We start from the raw sequence: 13524 nt of genomic DNA on the forward strand, positions 1-13524 counted from the left end.
AGCATTCCCCGAGGTGGGGTTTGCCGGGTTAGGATAGAAGGGTGAGGGTGGATAAGTTGGGTACTGTGTGTAAGGTGGATAGAAAGGTGGATAAGGCATGTAGGTAGGGTAGGGGTTAAAGCTAGAGTAATCCGATGTGCCTCCCATCGGATACCCTGAACCCTGTGGGAAGGGTGGATAATGGGGTGGAAAACCATACCCCGAGGCCTGAGCGCCTCCTTGTGACTCCCCTGTCCCTTCTTCTGCCATGTTGACATCCAGGTTCCCATCCCTCCTCTGATCCTCTTCCATAACCTCCCTCACATCTGAAGAACTTCCTCCTCTATCAGTCCCCCTTCTGCTAGCATCAAAAGACCTTCTAGGGTCCCTTGACACTCTTTCTCTGTTTGCTCTACATGACATTGCCCTAGGCAATGTAGGAGGACGGGCGCTCGTGCCCTCATCCTCAGGTGGTATTACAGTCAATTTTGCAGATCGACGGGTTCCTCTCATTCTGTTTTCTGAAAAACAGTACACATCACACAATCATTAGCATCATATGGTTCATGTGGAAACACATGAACCCGCATCACATATACATCATTCATATCATATCATCAATGCACATGCATATAATCATGGCATTTCACATCATCATACAAGACAGGACTCAACATCCTATCCTAGTGGACATGATCTTCCTATTGTGCTTGACCTTCTAGAACATCTATGAGCCCGACACTCTAGGTCCGATCCTATGAACCTAGGGCTCTGATACCATTCTGTAACGACCCGAAAATCGGACCGCTATCGGCGCTAGGATCCAGGTCGGCTTAAGACCGCCGGAACCCGTAGCAAGCCTGACATAAAACCTGAAAACCTGTTTAATCCCATACATGATCAAGAACATACATAAAAATTTAAAACTTTTCTTTCATTCATACACCAACTCAACCTGTGCATACACTGAACATAATCATAATCATAACCATGACCCCTCTGTGGGATCTCATCAATGCCCCAAAGGGCGACACAACATGTGTTGAGTTGGTTTACATAAACATCACAAAACATTTAAGATCATGTATAAAAAGGGATACCTTACACATTGGGTCAAGCACAATCTCTAATCCTCAATATTATCACATACATTACTATTCATAACTTTACATCATTTTACAATTTATCATGTCCACACTCTATCTATTACAAACACATGACTTCATGACTCTTGCCGACCTCCTGGTCTACCCTGTACCTGCAAACTTGGGGGATTAGGGAGAGGGGTGAGCTACTAGAGCCCAGTGAGCAAAATAATCAAACATTCAAAACATATGGTAACATGGAATGCATCACATCACAGCTAATCACATTAAGGATGAACTTGTCACCAATAGCCCTCTACATTGTCCAACTGTGCCAGAACGTAGAATGGGTCCTGGTCTTTCTCTTACATAGTGCCAGCGAACGTAGAATGGGTCCCACTGGTCTTACATTCCGTACCGTACATATCACATCGTCACATCATAGATCGAGGGTTATGGATCATCCAACATTCATCCACATCAACATTAAAATATGCAATGCAACATATTCATGAATTCTAATGCAAATAACCTAAATCATCACATGGCATTCATGATGCATGAACATGCTCAAAACTTTACAATTGATTTACTTTAAAACGTAAGGGTTTATTCTACTCACCTCTGGATAGCTCTGACCAGACACTGGAGCAGCTGACTCACTGCTGGAGTCCTCGGTTCCTCGGGTCCAAACCTACATAGGTGGACTCAAATGAGGGACCAAACAAATAGAACATAACTCTAAACTACTCCCCAAAAACCCCCTAAAACATCATGAAACAATCATAGAAAAAAATGCAAGAGAGGGCTGGACAGGGCACTTTCGGCGGCAGGTTCGGCGGCCGAAAGTCCCTCCAGAGCCGAAAGTCAGGCAGGTTCGGCGGCACCTTCGGCGGTCGAAACTCCCAGACAGAGGCGAAACTCATGCATGTTCGGCGGCACTTTCAGCGGCCGAAACTCCCAGACAGAGACGAAAGTCCTCTTTCGGGGGCAAGCTTCGGCAGCCGAAGGCTGCCTCCACAAGCATGTTCGGCGGCCGAAAGTTCCTTCGGCTGCCAAACCTGGTTTCTCCCATAGTGGCAGAAACTTAGCTCTTCTATGCACATTGCCTCCAAAACTTTCCAATCATGGATAAACCTATTCTACAACACACATACACAAGCATACAAGCTCCTAAGGGCTTCAAACTATCTAAAACCCCATCTACAACACATCAAACATCCATATTGTTCAAAAACGTAACATAAACTCATAAACCTAACCATAAGCTAAACATGCATTCTACCCCATAGATCTACTGAAAACTTACTTAAAACATGCAATGAGCTTAAGATCGGCTCTTACCTCGTGGAGATCGAGAGAGAGACGACCTAAACTCAAAGATGGGAGGGGTTGAGTTTTCTTGAACCTCAAAGCTCCAAAACTCGCTCAAAACTTGAAAATCTTTAAAACAAAGCAAAAACTCATGAAAATCTTGAAAGATCTGAAGGAAGAACTCAAAGATTGGTGAGGGACGGTGGAGAGCTCACCTTGGCCGACAAAGGGGAGAAAAGCTCGCCCGTTTTCGGCTAAGGGACCCTTTTATAGTGGCTGGCCAGGCCACGTTCGGGGGCCGAACGTGCCTCCGCATGCATGCCATGTTCGGCGGCCAAACTTGAGGTTCGGCGGCCAAACCTGGACTTCCCTCACTTATCCCTTTGGGGGCCTAAGGCACACCCGAAATGCATGCATGTTCGGCGGCCGAACTTGAGGTTCGGCGGCCGAACTTGAGGTTCGGCGGCCGAACCTGGGTTTTCCTCCAAGGTTGTTTTCATGCAAAAACTCATTTCCATCTTGCTTAAAACCATAAAACACATTAAAACATTTTATGAAAACATGTTTCTACCCTACTAGAGGCTTCCGACATTCGAGATTCCACCGGACGGTAGGAATTCCGATACCGGAGTCTAGACGGGTATTACAGAAACCATGTTTCCATAAAATGTTTTAATGTATTTTATGGTTTTAATCAAGTAAGAAATGAGTTTTTGCATGAAAATAATCTTGGAGGAAGACCCAGGTTTGGCCGCCGAACCTCAAGTTCGGCTGCGGAACATGGCATGCATGCGGAGGCATGTTCAGCCCCCGAATGTGGCCTGGCTAGCCATCTATAAAGGGGTCCCTTAGCCAAAAACGGGCGAGCTTTTCTCCCCATTTTCAGCCAAGGTGAGCTCTCCGCCGTCCCTCACCAATCTTGAGTTTCTTACTTCAGATCTTTCATGATTTTCATGAGATTTTACTTTATTTTGAAGATTTTTGAGCATCTAAGCAAGTTTTGAGGCTTGGAAGACTCAGGAGCTCTTTTCCTTGGTTCTCCAAGTTTAGGTCGTCTCTCTCTCGATCTTCAAGAGGTAAGAGCCGATCTTAAGCTCATTTTATGTTTTTAAACAAGTTTAAGTTGATTCATGGGGTAGAAATGCATGCTTAGGTTAGTTGAGCTTTGTTAGGTTTTGGGTTGTGTTTATGTATAATGTAGGTTGCTGAGTTGCTTTTGATGTGTTGTAGTTAGGGTTTAGGATAGTTTGAAGCCCCTAGGAGCTTATGTAAGAGTTTATGCATGTTTTGAGTAAGTTGAATGCATGTTTGGAAGTTTGGGAGCATGTGTGAGCCGAGTTTCTGCCCTTTTGGCAGAAACCAGGTTCGGCAGTCAAAGGACTTTCGGCCGCCGAACCTGCCTGGGAGGCAAGCCTTTCGGCTGCCGAAGCATGCCCCCGAAAATGGACTTTCATCTCTGGAGGGCACTTTCGGCCGCCGAAGGTGCCGCCGAACCTACCTGACTTTCAGCTCTGGAGGGACTTTCGGCCGCCGAACCTGCCGCCGAAAGTGTCTTGTTCAGCCTTCCTTTGCATGTTTTGCATGATTGTTTTGAGGTATTTTAGGGGGTTTTTGGGGGATGTTTTTAGAGTCATGTTCTAGTATGTTTGGTCCCTCATTTGAGTCCACCTGTGTAGGTTCGGACTCGAGGAACCGATGACCCCAGCAGTGAGTCAGCTGCTTCAGTCATTGTCAGAGCTAGCTGAGGTGAGTAGAATAAACCTTTACGTTTTAAGGCGAATAAATTATAAAGTTTTGAGCATGTTCATGCATCATGAATGCCATGTGATATCCTAGGTTGTTTGCATTAGAATTCACGAATATGCTGCATTGCATTATTCTATGATGGATGTGGATGGATGTTGGATGATCCTTAGTCCTCGATATGATGCGATGTGATATGATACGGTATGGTATGGTATGGAGGTCCGGTTGATCCATTCTACGTCCCGGCACTATGTAAGAGAAAGACCGGTTGACCCATTCTACGTCCCGGCATCTTGGAATGTTATGTTATGTTATGTTTAAGAGAAAGGCCGGTTGACCCATTCTACGTCCCGGCACTTTGGAATGTAGAGGACTATAGGTGACAACACCATCCTTGATGTGATTTGTTGTGATGTGTTGCATTACATGAAAGCATGAGACTCTAATATATGATTTAAATGTTTTATTATTCTGCTCACTGGGTTCTAGTAGTCACCCTTTTCCCTAATCCCCCAGGTTTGCAGGTACAGGGTAGACCAGGAGGTCAGCAAGAGTAATGAAGTCATGGTCATGTAATAGTTAGTGTAGACATGATAAATGTTGATATGTTATGTTGAGTACAGTTACGTATAAGTTTAGTATGGAAATGTAATGTAATGAGATCTATTGAGGTTCATAGTTGTGCTTGACCCTAGTATGTTGTTAATCCCTTTGAGTACATTACTTTAATGATGCTTATGTAACCAAACCCAATATATGTGATGTCACCCCAGTGGGGCACTGTTGAGACTCCAAAGAGGAGTTAATGTTTATGAGTATGTTATGTATAGTGCATGCACAGGTTGAGTTTGGTGAATGAATGAAAGAATGAATGAATGTAAACAAAAGTTCAAATTTTTATGTATGTTTGTAACAGCCCGGAAACCGGTACCCTCTTTGTAACGGCCCAAACTGCTCGGCACTAGGATCCAGATCGGCTTAAGGCCGCCGGGACCCGTAGTAAGCCTGCTATGAACTCTGTGTACCTGTTAAAATCCCATACATGATCCGACTGGACTATTACTTTTAAAAACTTGTCTTTAAACTACCAGACTTAACCTTTAAAACACTGTACCATAGGTCCAATCATATAAACCAAATGCTCAGATATACTAATCTGAACTAGCCCTCTGGCTATCTATAATATACACCAGTGATGCTTTACCAAGTAACCTCCATACCCTATGCGCTCTGCAGCATAGAACCCACTCTGTCAGGGTCAGCATATCATAAGTTAACTTGGCTACCATAGAGTCACAGGAATCAAACCTGGTCTTCTCTATTGGCCTTTCTATGGATCACAGGAATCAAACCTGGTCTTTCCTCCGCACTGGTCTTGGGTCAAGGGAATTAAACCCTGTCTTCCCTCACAGTTATAATTCACTGGGTTTTCAAAACACAACATGTTATTAAGCCTGGTTTGACTCATTGCTCATCATTAAACTGAAAACAGGATACATGCATAGACAAGGGATAAAACATACTATAGGCAAAGCACATACTAAACCACAAGCACACTATCTAACTGTTTATTACATCTGTAATACATAGCTCTTTAATTTACATCATGTCCACACTAACTATACATTAGCATACTGAAGCCATAACTCTGTTGCTTCTCACTTCCCAGCTACTCTGACCCTGCAAAAACTGGGATTAAGGGAAAGGGATGAGCTTCTAAAGCCCAGTGAGTAGAAACACTGAAAACAGTTCATTCATACGCACCATATATGAAAATGCATCACAACACAAACATCTCAATATATCTTGGATTAGACATGACCCCAAAACTCCCTCGACGGGCTATTGAAGTCGCCTTGGTCCAATCCCTACTAAGGTAGACATGACCCCAAAAATACCCTCTGTCAACACTCGCCCCCCAAAGGAGCTACACAGGGCATTCCAACAAGTAATTGCCCAACTGACCTGACACAATGACAGGAGCCGAAGCTTAGGCTATTGGAGTCGCCTGGGTCCACCTAATCTCTGATCACATAATATGCAATGCTTCACATTCGTGATTCTAATGCAATCACCCTAATACATATCATAGCATTCATGATGCATGAACTATGCTAAAGCATTATGTTTCTTTAATAAAAGATTAAGTTTAGTTCTACTCACCTCTGCTCCAAGCAGAAACCTGACTGACTCTGCAATTGCTACTCCTGACAACCTCCCTGAACTGTCGGGTCCAAACCTACACAAACGGACTCGATTGAGGTGTCAAGCATACTCTTACCAACTCTTAAACAACTCCCCAAAACCCCTTTAAAAGCTCATAAAACAATCACATAAAGTATGCATAGGAAAAAGCTAGGCAGGACACCTTCGGCGGCACCTTCGGCGGCCGAATGTGCTGGACAGATCCGAAAGTCCATTCTTTCGGAGGCAACCTTAGGCAGCCGAAACTGCCTTCACAAGGGGTTCGGCGGCCGAATCCTCCCTTCGGCGGCCGAACCTGAGTTCATCCAGAACTCAGCTTCGTGCACAACCATCTCCTGCCAAGCACCAACTCTACACAATCCTGCATACACAACTCCTCAACTTGCATATACTCTGGTATATGCTCAAAGGGGTCCAAAACTACCTATTAACCCCAACAAAACAGCAACTATAACACATAATCATGCTTACACCATTAAAACATCAAAAACTCAACTTTAAAACCTAAACATGCCACTCTACCCTTAACCACTTTAAAAGCTATTAGAAATCATTAAAACAAGTATAAAGACTTCCCTTACCTCCTGAAAACAGAAGCTGGACAACCTAAACACCAAACTATGCACCAACACCTCTTTCCCTTCACCAAAACCCCAAAACTCTCTTCTTTTGTTTCAAAACGTTCTAAACACTTTACCACCCTCAAACCTGTGCATGAGTGATTAAAAGTGTATAGATGAGTCATGGGAGACGTGGCATAACCCTCTAGCCATGATCTGGAGGCAACAGCTGGCCAAACCACGGACCGAGGCGCATGCACAGCTTAGCCGACCACCCCAGCTTCGACTGCCGAAACTGCATGCAAAATCATGCAACTTTCGGAGGCCGAACATAACCTTCGGGGGCCGAACATTGGGCACTTTCGGCGGCCGAACTTAACATTCGGGGGCCGAACATGACATAAACTCCTTTGGCCAATTCTCCCGAAAACTCAACTATTTCCTAATCAAACCGTGAAAATACTTTAAAACATTTTAGAAAACCTTCACTCTACCCTCAGGAAACCTCTGACATCCTTGAATCCCACCGGACGGTAAGAATTCCGATGCCGGGTTTAGCCGGGTATTACAATCTTCCCCCCTTACAAAACATTCGTCCTCGAATGTTAAAAACAAACAGATAAGCAAGTAAAGCCTATCACTTCTCTCTAACAAGAGAATCTATACCTCTATTCTCCTGATCTGAGTTCATACTCATAACCTTTTCTAAATTTCACAGCTTTCGCTGCGCTACTCTGATCTTTACTCTGCTCTTTTACTTTTCATCTTAACTAAACTCATCTCTTTAATCTCAATAGATTCTAACAATCTGTTATCACACTGAAATCATAACCAATTTCCCCTAACAGTTCCAAGAGATCACCAATCTTTTCTACCAATTAGTAGGTTCGATATCAATTTGATATCAACCTATACTCCTAATCCTTGCCCGCCTTTCTGCTTCTTTATTAAACTAGCTTAATCTTTCACTCTCATTAGGCTACTGCTCCAATCTGTATTCTGATCATCGTTGATTAGAACAGTTCATCGATCATCTATGCTAACTAGGAACACCAACCTGCAATACTTAATCTGTAATAAGCAAAACTTAAGGAATTATCCTTCATTTCCCTTAACCGTACTGGAAACATTCCAGGGTAAGGTACTCAGTGAGATAAAACCTGTAACTCCTAAACTTTTCCGTTATTCTTATACTCTCTCACTGTCTCTTTGTCTGCAGGTGCCATTCTGTCGGATAGAAGAAAAGAATAAGATGGTTCTGCGTCCAGACACCATTCCTATTCTAAACTCTAACTCCCTAACAGATGGAAAACCTGACAACTAGTCTGAAAAACATCCAGAGCTCACTAGCACTGGGTACTGAGGCTAATTCCCTGTCCTGACTATTAAACTCGCTCAACAGAGCTAGAACCCTCTGATAACCTTTCCTGAATAACTATGAGCCTGTAGGGTTGACATCAACTTCTAGGCACCTCTATACTCTGTACCCTGTCCTCTATAGGACTACCTCTGATCCATCCTTAGCTCTGAACTTTGCTACCTTGTCTCTGTGGACTCAGGTAGTACTATGAGTAGCTAGCCACTCCGCCCTAGGTTGACACCAATAGTCACCCCTAGAACCATAAGGTCAGCTGGAAAGGCATCGCCTACTCTCTATAAACTCTGAACTGAACTGACGGACTCTGCGTCAGATGGATCATACTCTTAGGTCCACTGACCCAAGAAACACATTCTAAGCCCAGAAGTCATCAAACCCACTCTATCAACGGCTCATAACAACAAGGAAAATGAAACATTGGGGTTCAACACAAACAGCATACACATCCGAATACTCACAAGCAAACGTACCTAACGTCGCCGTATTCGATATGTTAGCCTCCTATAGAATCAGGGTGAAGCTCCAAGCCAAAGCTAACGGAACTTCCCTCGGGAATCTATGAAAGAAAAGACTGGCACTTTTCTCTGCCTCAGCTACCACCTATTCCCAGACTAACTCTATTCTCTTTCTAACCTTAGTCTTTCTTTTTTTCGTTTTCTTTTTACTCTAATCTCTCTCCTCTGATACTATTTCTCTATAAGATCATTCTTACTATACCGATAAGTAATAACTCAAGGTTACCACATTTCACAGCAACTCTCTCTTTTTAACTTTTCTTTTGTTCACTAATCTCTTAGCTATTCTGTTTTCCTTTATGAATCTAAAAACATAAGCATACCTGGCATCACTGAATCTGATGGGACTATCCCCTGCTGAACATCTCTACCTGAAAATGTCTGCCGGGACTGAATCATCCAAGGCATCGTACGACACTCACGAATCACATGTCCCTCCTGACCACATCTATAACATCCTGTCATGCCAACAAGACAAACTCCCTTATGAAATCTTCCACACCTCAAACATTTTGGTCTATCTATACCAGAACTCGAATCAACACCACCACCAGAACTACGTTCTTTCCTATTCCAATATTCTCTTTTCTTTTTCCCTTTAAGACCCCTAACCTTTTTCTTTTTAACTTTCCCCCACTTTGCTCCTTTCCAGGTAGCTGTACTCCAAGTGGAAGGATCATTTTCTCCTATACCTGACATTTTGGTATCCTTGGTCTGAGCATCATCTAAAGACTCGTCATCCATATTCACCTGTAATCCTACATCCTTTCTTTGCACATCTATTCCCATCTCTCTCCTATTTCCTAAATCCATGCCTCCTCTATTTTCATCAAAAGATGCTTCAGACGGATCTGAATCAATCTGCGGACTAACACCACTCATCTTAGCTATCCTGAAGAACAACACAAGAAACAAACATTAGCACACATAGAGTTCATATGAAACACATGAACATAAAACATATACATGCATACATAGCATCACATTAATACCCATGAATATACATGTGCATTTCACATCAGCATGCAAAACAAAATTCAACATCCTTATCTTAGTGGACATGATTTTCCTTAATGTGCTTGCCTTACTATGACTCTAGACCAACCTCTTTCCGATGTGGGACCTTGCTAATCCTTGAACAAAAATGCTCAACACACCGTACTTAAGAGGCCCTATGCTCTGATACCATTTGTAACAGCCCGGAAACCGGTACCCTCTTTGTAACGGCCCAAACTGCTCGGCACTAGGATCCAGATCGGCTTAAGGCCGCCGGGACCCGTAGTAAGCCTGCTATGAACTCTGTGTACCTGTTAAAATCCCATACATGATCCGACTGGACTATTACTTTTAAAAACTTGTCTTTAAACTACCAGACTTAACCTTTAAAACACTGTACCATAGGTCCAATCATATAAACCAAATGCTCAGATATACTAATCTGAACTAGCCCTCTGGCTATCTATAATATACACCAGTGATGCTTTACCAAGTAACCTCCATACCCTATGCGCTCTGCAGCATAGAACCCACTCTGTCAGGGTCAGCATATCATAAGTTAACTTGGCTACCATAGAGTCACAGGAATCAAACCTGGTCTTCTCTATTGGCCTTTCTATGGATCACAGGAATCAAACCTGGTCTTTCCTCCGCACTGGTCTTGGGTCAAGGGAATTAAACCCTGTCTTCCCTCACAGTTATAATTCACTGGGTTTTCAAAACACAACATGTTATTAAGCCTGGTTTGACTCATTGCTCATCATTAAACTGAAAACAGGATACATGCATAGACAAGGGATAAAACATACTATAGGCAAAGCACATACTAAACCACAAGCACACTATCTAACTGTTTATTACATCTGTAATACATAGCTCTTTAATTTACATCATGTCCACACTAACTATACATTAGCATACTGAAGCCATAACTCTGTTGCTTCTCACTTCCCAGCTACTCTGACCCTGCAAAAACTGGGATTAAGGGAAAGGGATGAGCTTCTAAAGCCCAGTGAGTAGAAACACTGAAAACAGTTCATTCATACGCACCATATATGAAAATGCATCACAACACAAACATCTCAATATATCTTGGATTAGACATGACCCCAAAACTCCCTCGACGGGCTATTGAAGTCGCCTTGGTCCAATCCCTACTAAGGTAGACATGACCCCAAAAATACCCTCTGTCAACACTCGCCCCCCAAAGGAGCTACACAGGGCATTCCAACAAGTAATTGCCCAACTGACCTGACACAATGACAGGAGCCGAAGCTTAGGCTATTGGAGTCGCCTGGGTCCACCTAATCTCTGATCACATAATATGCAATGCTTCACATTCGTGATTCTAATGCAATCACCCTAATACATATCATAGCATTCATGATGCATGAACTATGCTAAAGCATTATGTTTCTTTAATAAAAGATTAAGTTTAGTTCTACTCACCTCTGCTCCAAGCAGAAACCTGACTGACTCTGCAATTGCTACTCCTGACAACCTCCCTGAACTGTCGGGTCCAAACCTACACAAACGGACTCGATTGAGGTGTCAAGCATACTCTTACCAACTCTTAAACAACTCCCCAAAACCCCTTTAAAAGCTCATAAAACAATCACATAAAGTATGCATAGGAAAAAGCTAGGCAGGACACCTTCGGCGGCACCTTCGGCGGCCGAATGTGCTGGACAGATCCGAAAGTCCATTCTTTCGGAGGCAACCTTAGGCAGCCGAAACTGCCTTCACAAGGGGTTCGGCGGCCGAATCCTCCCTTCGGCGGCCGAACCTGAGTTCATCCAGAACTCAGCTTCGTGCACAACCATCTCCTGCCAAGCACCAACTCTACACAATCCTGCATACACAACTCCTCAACTTGCATATACTCTGGTATATGCTCAAAGGGGTCCAAAACTACCTATTAACCCCAACAAAACAGCAACTATAACACATAATCATGCTTACACCATTAAAACATCAAAAACTCAACTTTAAAACCTAAACATGCCACTCTACCCTTAACCACTTTAAAAGCTATTAGAAATCATTAAAACAAGTATAAAGACTTCCCTTACCTCCTGAAAACAGAAGCTGGACAACCTAAACACCAAACTATGCACCAACACCTCTTTCCCTTCACCAAAACCCCAAAACTCTCTTCTTTTGTTTCAAAACGTTCTAAACACTTTACCACCCTCAAACCTGTGCATGAGTGATTAAAAGTGTATAGATGAGTCATGGGAGACGTGGCATAACCCTCTAGCCATGATCTGGAGGCAACAGCTGGCCAAACCACGGACCGAGGCGCATGCACAGCTTAGCCGACCACCCCAGCTTCGACTGCCGAAACTGCATGCAAAACCATGCAACTTTCGGAGGCCGAACATAACCTTCGGGGGCCGAACATTGGGCACTTTCGGCGGCCGAACTTAACATTCGGGGGCCGAACATGACATAAACTCCTTTGGCCAATTCTCCCGAAAACTCAACTATTTCCTAATCAAACCGTGAAAATACTTTAAAACATTTTAGAAAACCTTCACTCTACCCTCAGGAAACCTCTGACATCCTTGAATCCCACCGGACGGTAAGAATTCCGATGCCGGGTTTAGCCGGGTATTACAATGTTGTTGATCATGTATGGGATCAAACAGGTTTACAGGATGTATGTTAGGCTTGCTACGGGTCCCGGCGGCCTTATGCCGATCTGGATCCTAGCGCCGGTAGCGGTCCGATTTTCAGGTCGTTACAGAGTCTGTCTTACCTCTGCCCAATGAGTACTACCCTTACACTGAGGCTACTCTTCCCACATGGGATTAACCAAGAGAGGTAATGAGTTATATAATTCTAGGAGAGATTTTGCAACTTGAGGAGCAACAAGACAGAGCGAGAATTATAATGATGATGAGTAGGAGTCAGATGATTATTTACCTATTGATCCAGTGACAGAGCAGGCTCCTAGAGGATATACTGGCGCAAGCCCTAATAGATCTACGGAGCAAGATACATTTTCTCGAACTACATCTGATCTCTTTGATGCTATGGGTCACCTGGAGCTATAGGTTGCTCACATGTGTGATCGCTAGACTCAAATAGAGCGATAGTTAGGACAACTTATTAATCAGCAGCAAATCCTCATTGAGAAGCAGAGGCAGATTCTATCTTTCCTTTAGCAGTCGTTTGGAATGACACCTCCTCAGCCACCTCAGTTATATTATATGTCTTATATATCTCTCTTTTTTTTGTTATTCCTTATTTTTCCCTCTTTAGTGCTTTTATTATCTTTTGATGATGCGAAAAGTGGAAGATATGTGTATGTTGATTGATGTTTGAGGAGTGAGTAGCTACATATATAATTGATGTCCTTGATGAATGCTTGACTCTTTTGAGTTATAATATTTTGTAAACTTTTTTTATGGTTATAGTTCTCCTTAGGTTGCTTTATTCTATCTTTTTCATAGGCTCATTCATTCATGTAGGATTCATTGCATCTCATTTTATTGAATCAAAACCTCCCTTATGTATCTCATCAAATTTTAAATATGGCATAAATTATTTTTAAAAGGGGAGCACATTAAGGGGGAGTAATTTTCTAAAATCCACACACTGCACTTGTTATTATTATCTTATCATCCACTAATTATTTGTCATCATTGAAAAGGGGGAGATTATTGGACCTAAGTATTTTAATCCTTGTTTTGATGACTAATAAACAATTTGTGTGCTATTAATTATCTTTAGAAGTGTTT

This window comes from Manihot esculenta, chromosome 18 (genome assembly GCF_001659605.2).
Source record: "Manihot esculenta cultivar AM560-2 chromosome 18, M.esculenta_v8, whole genome shotgun sequence".
In the NCBI taxonomy this organism is placed as follows: domain Eukaryota; kingdom Viridiplantae; phylum Streptophyta; class Magnoliopsida; order Malpighiales; family Euphorbiaceae; genus Manihot; species Manihot esculenta.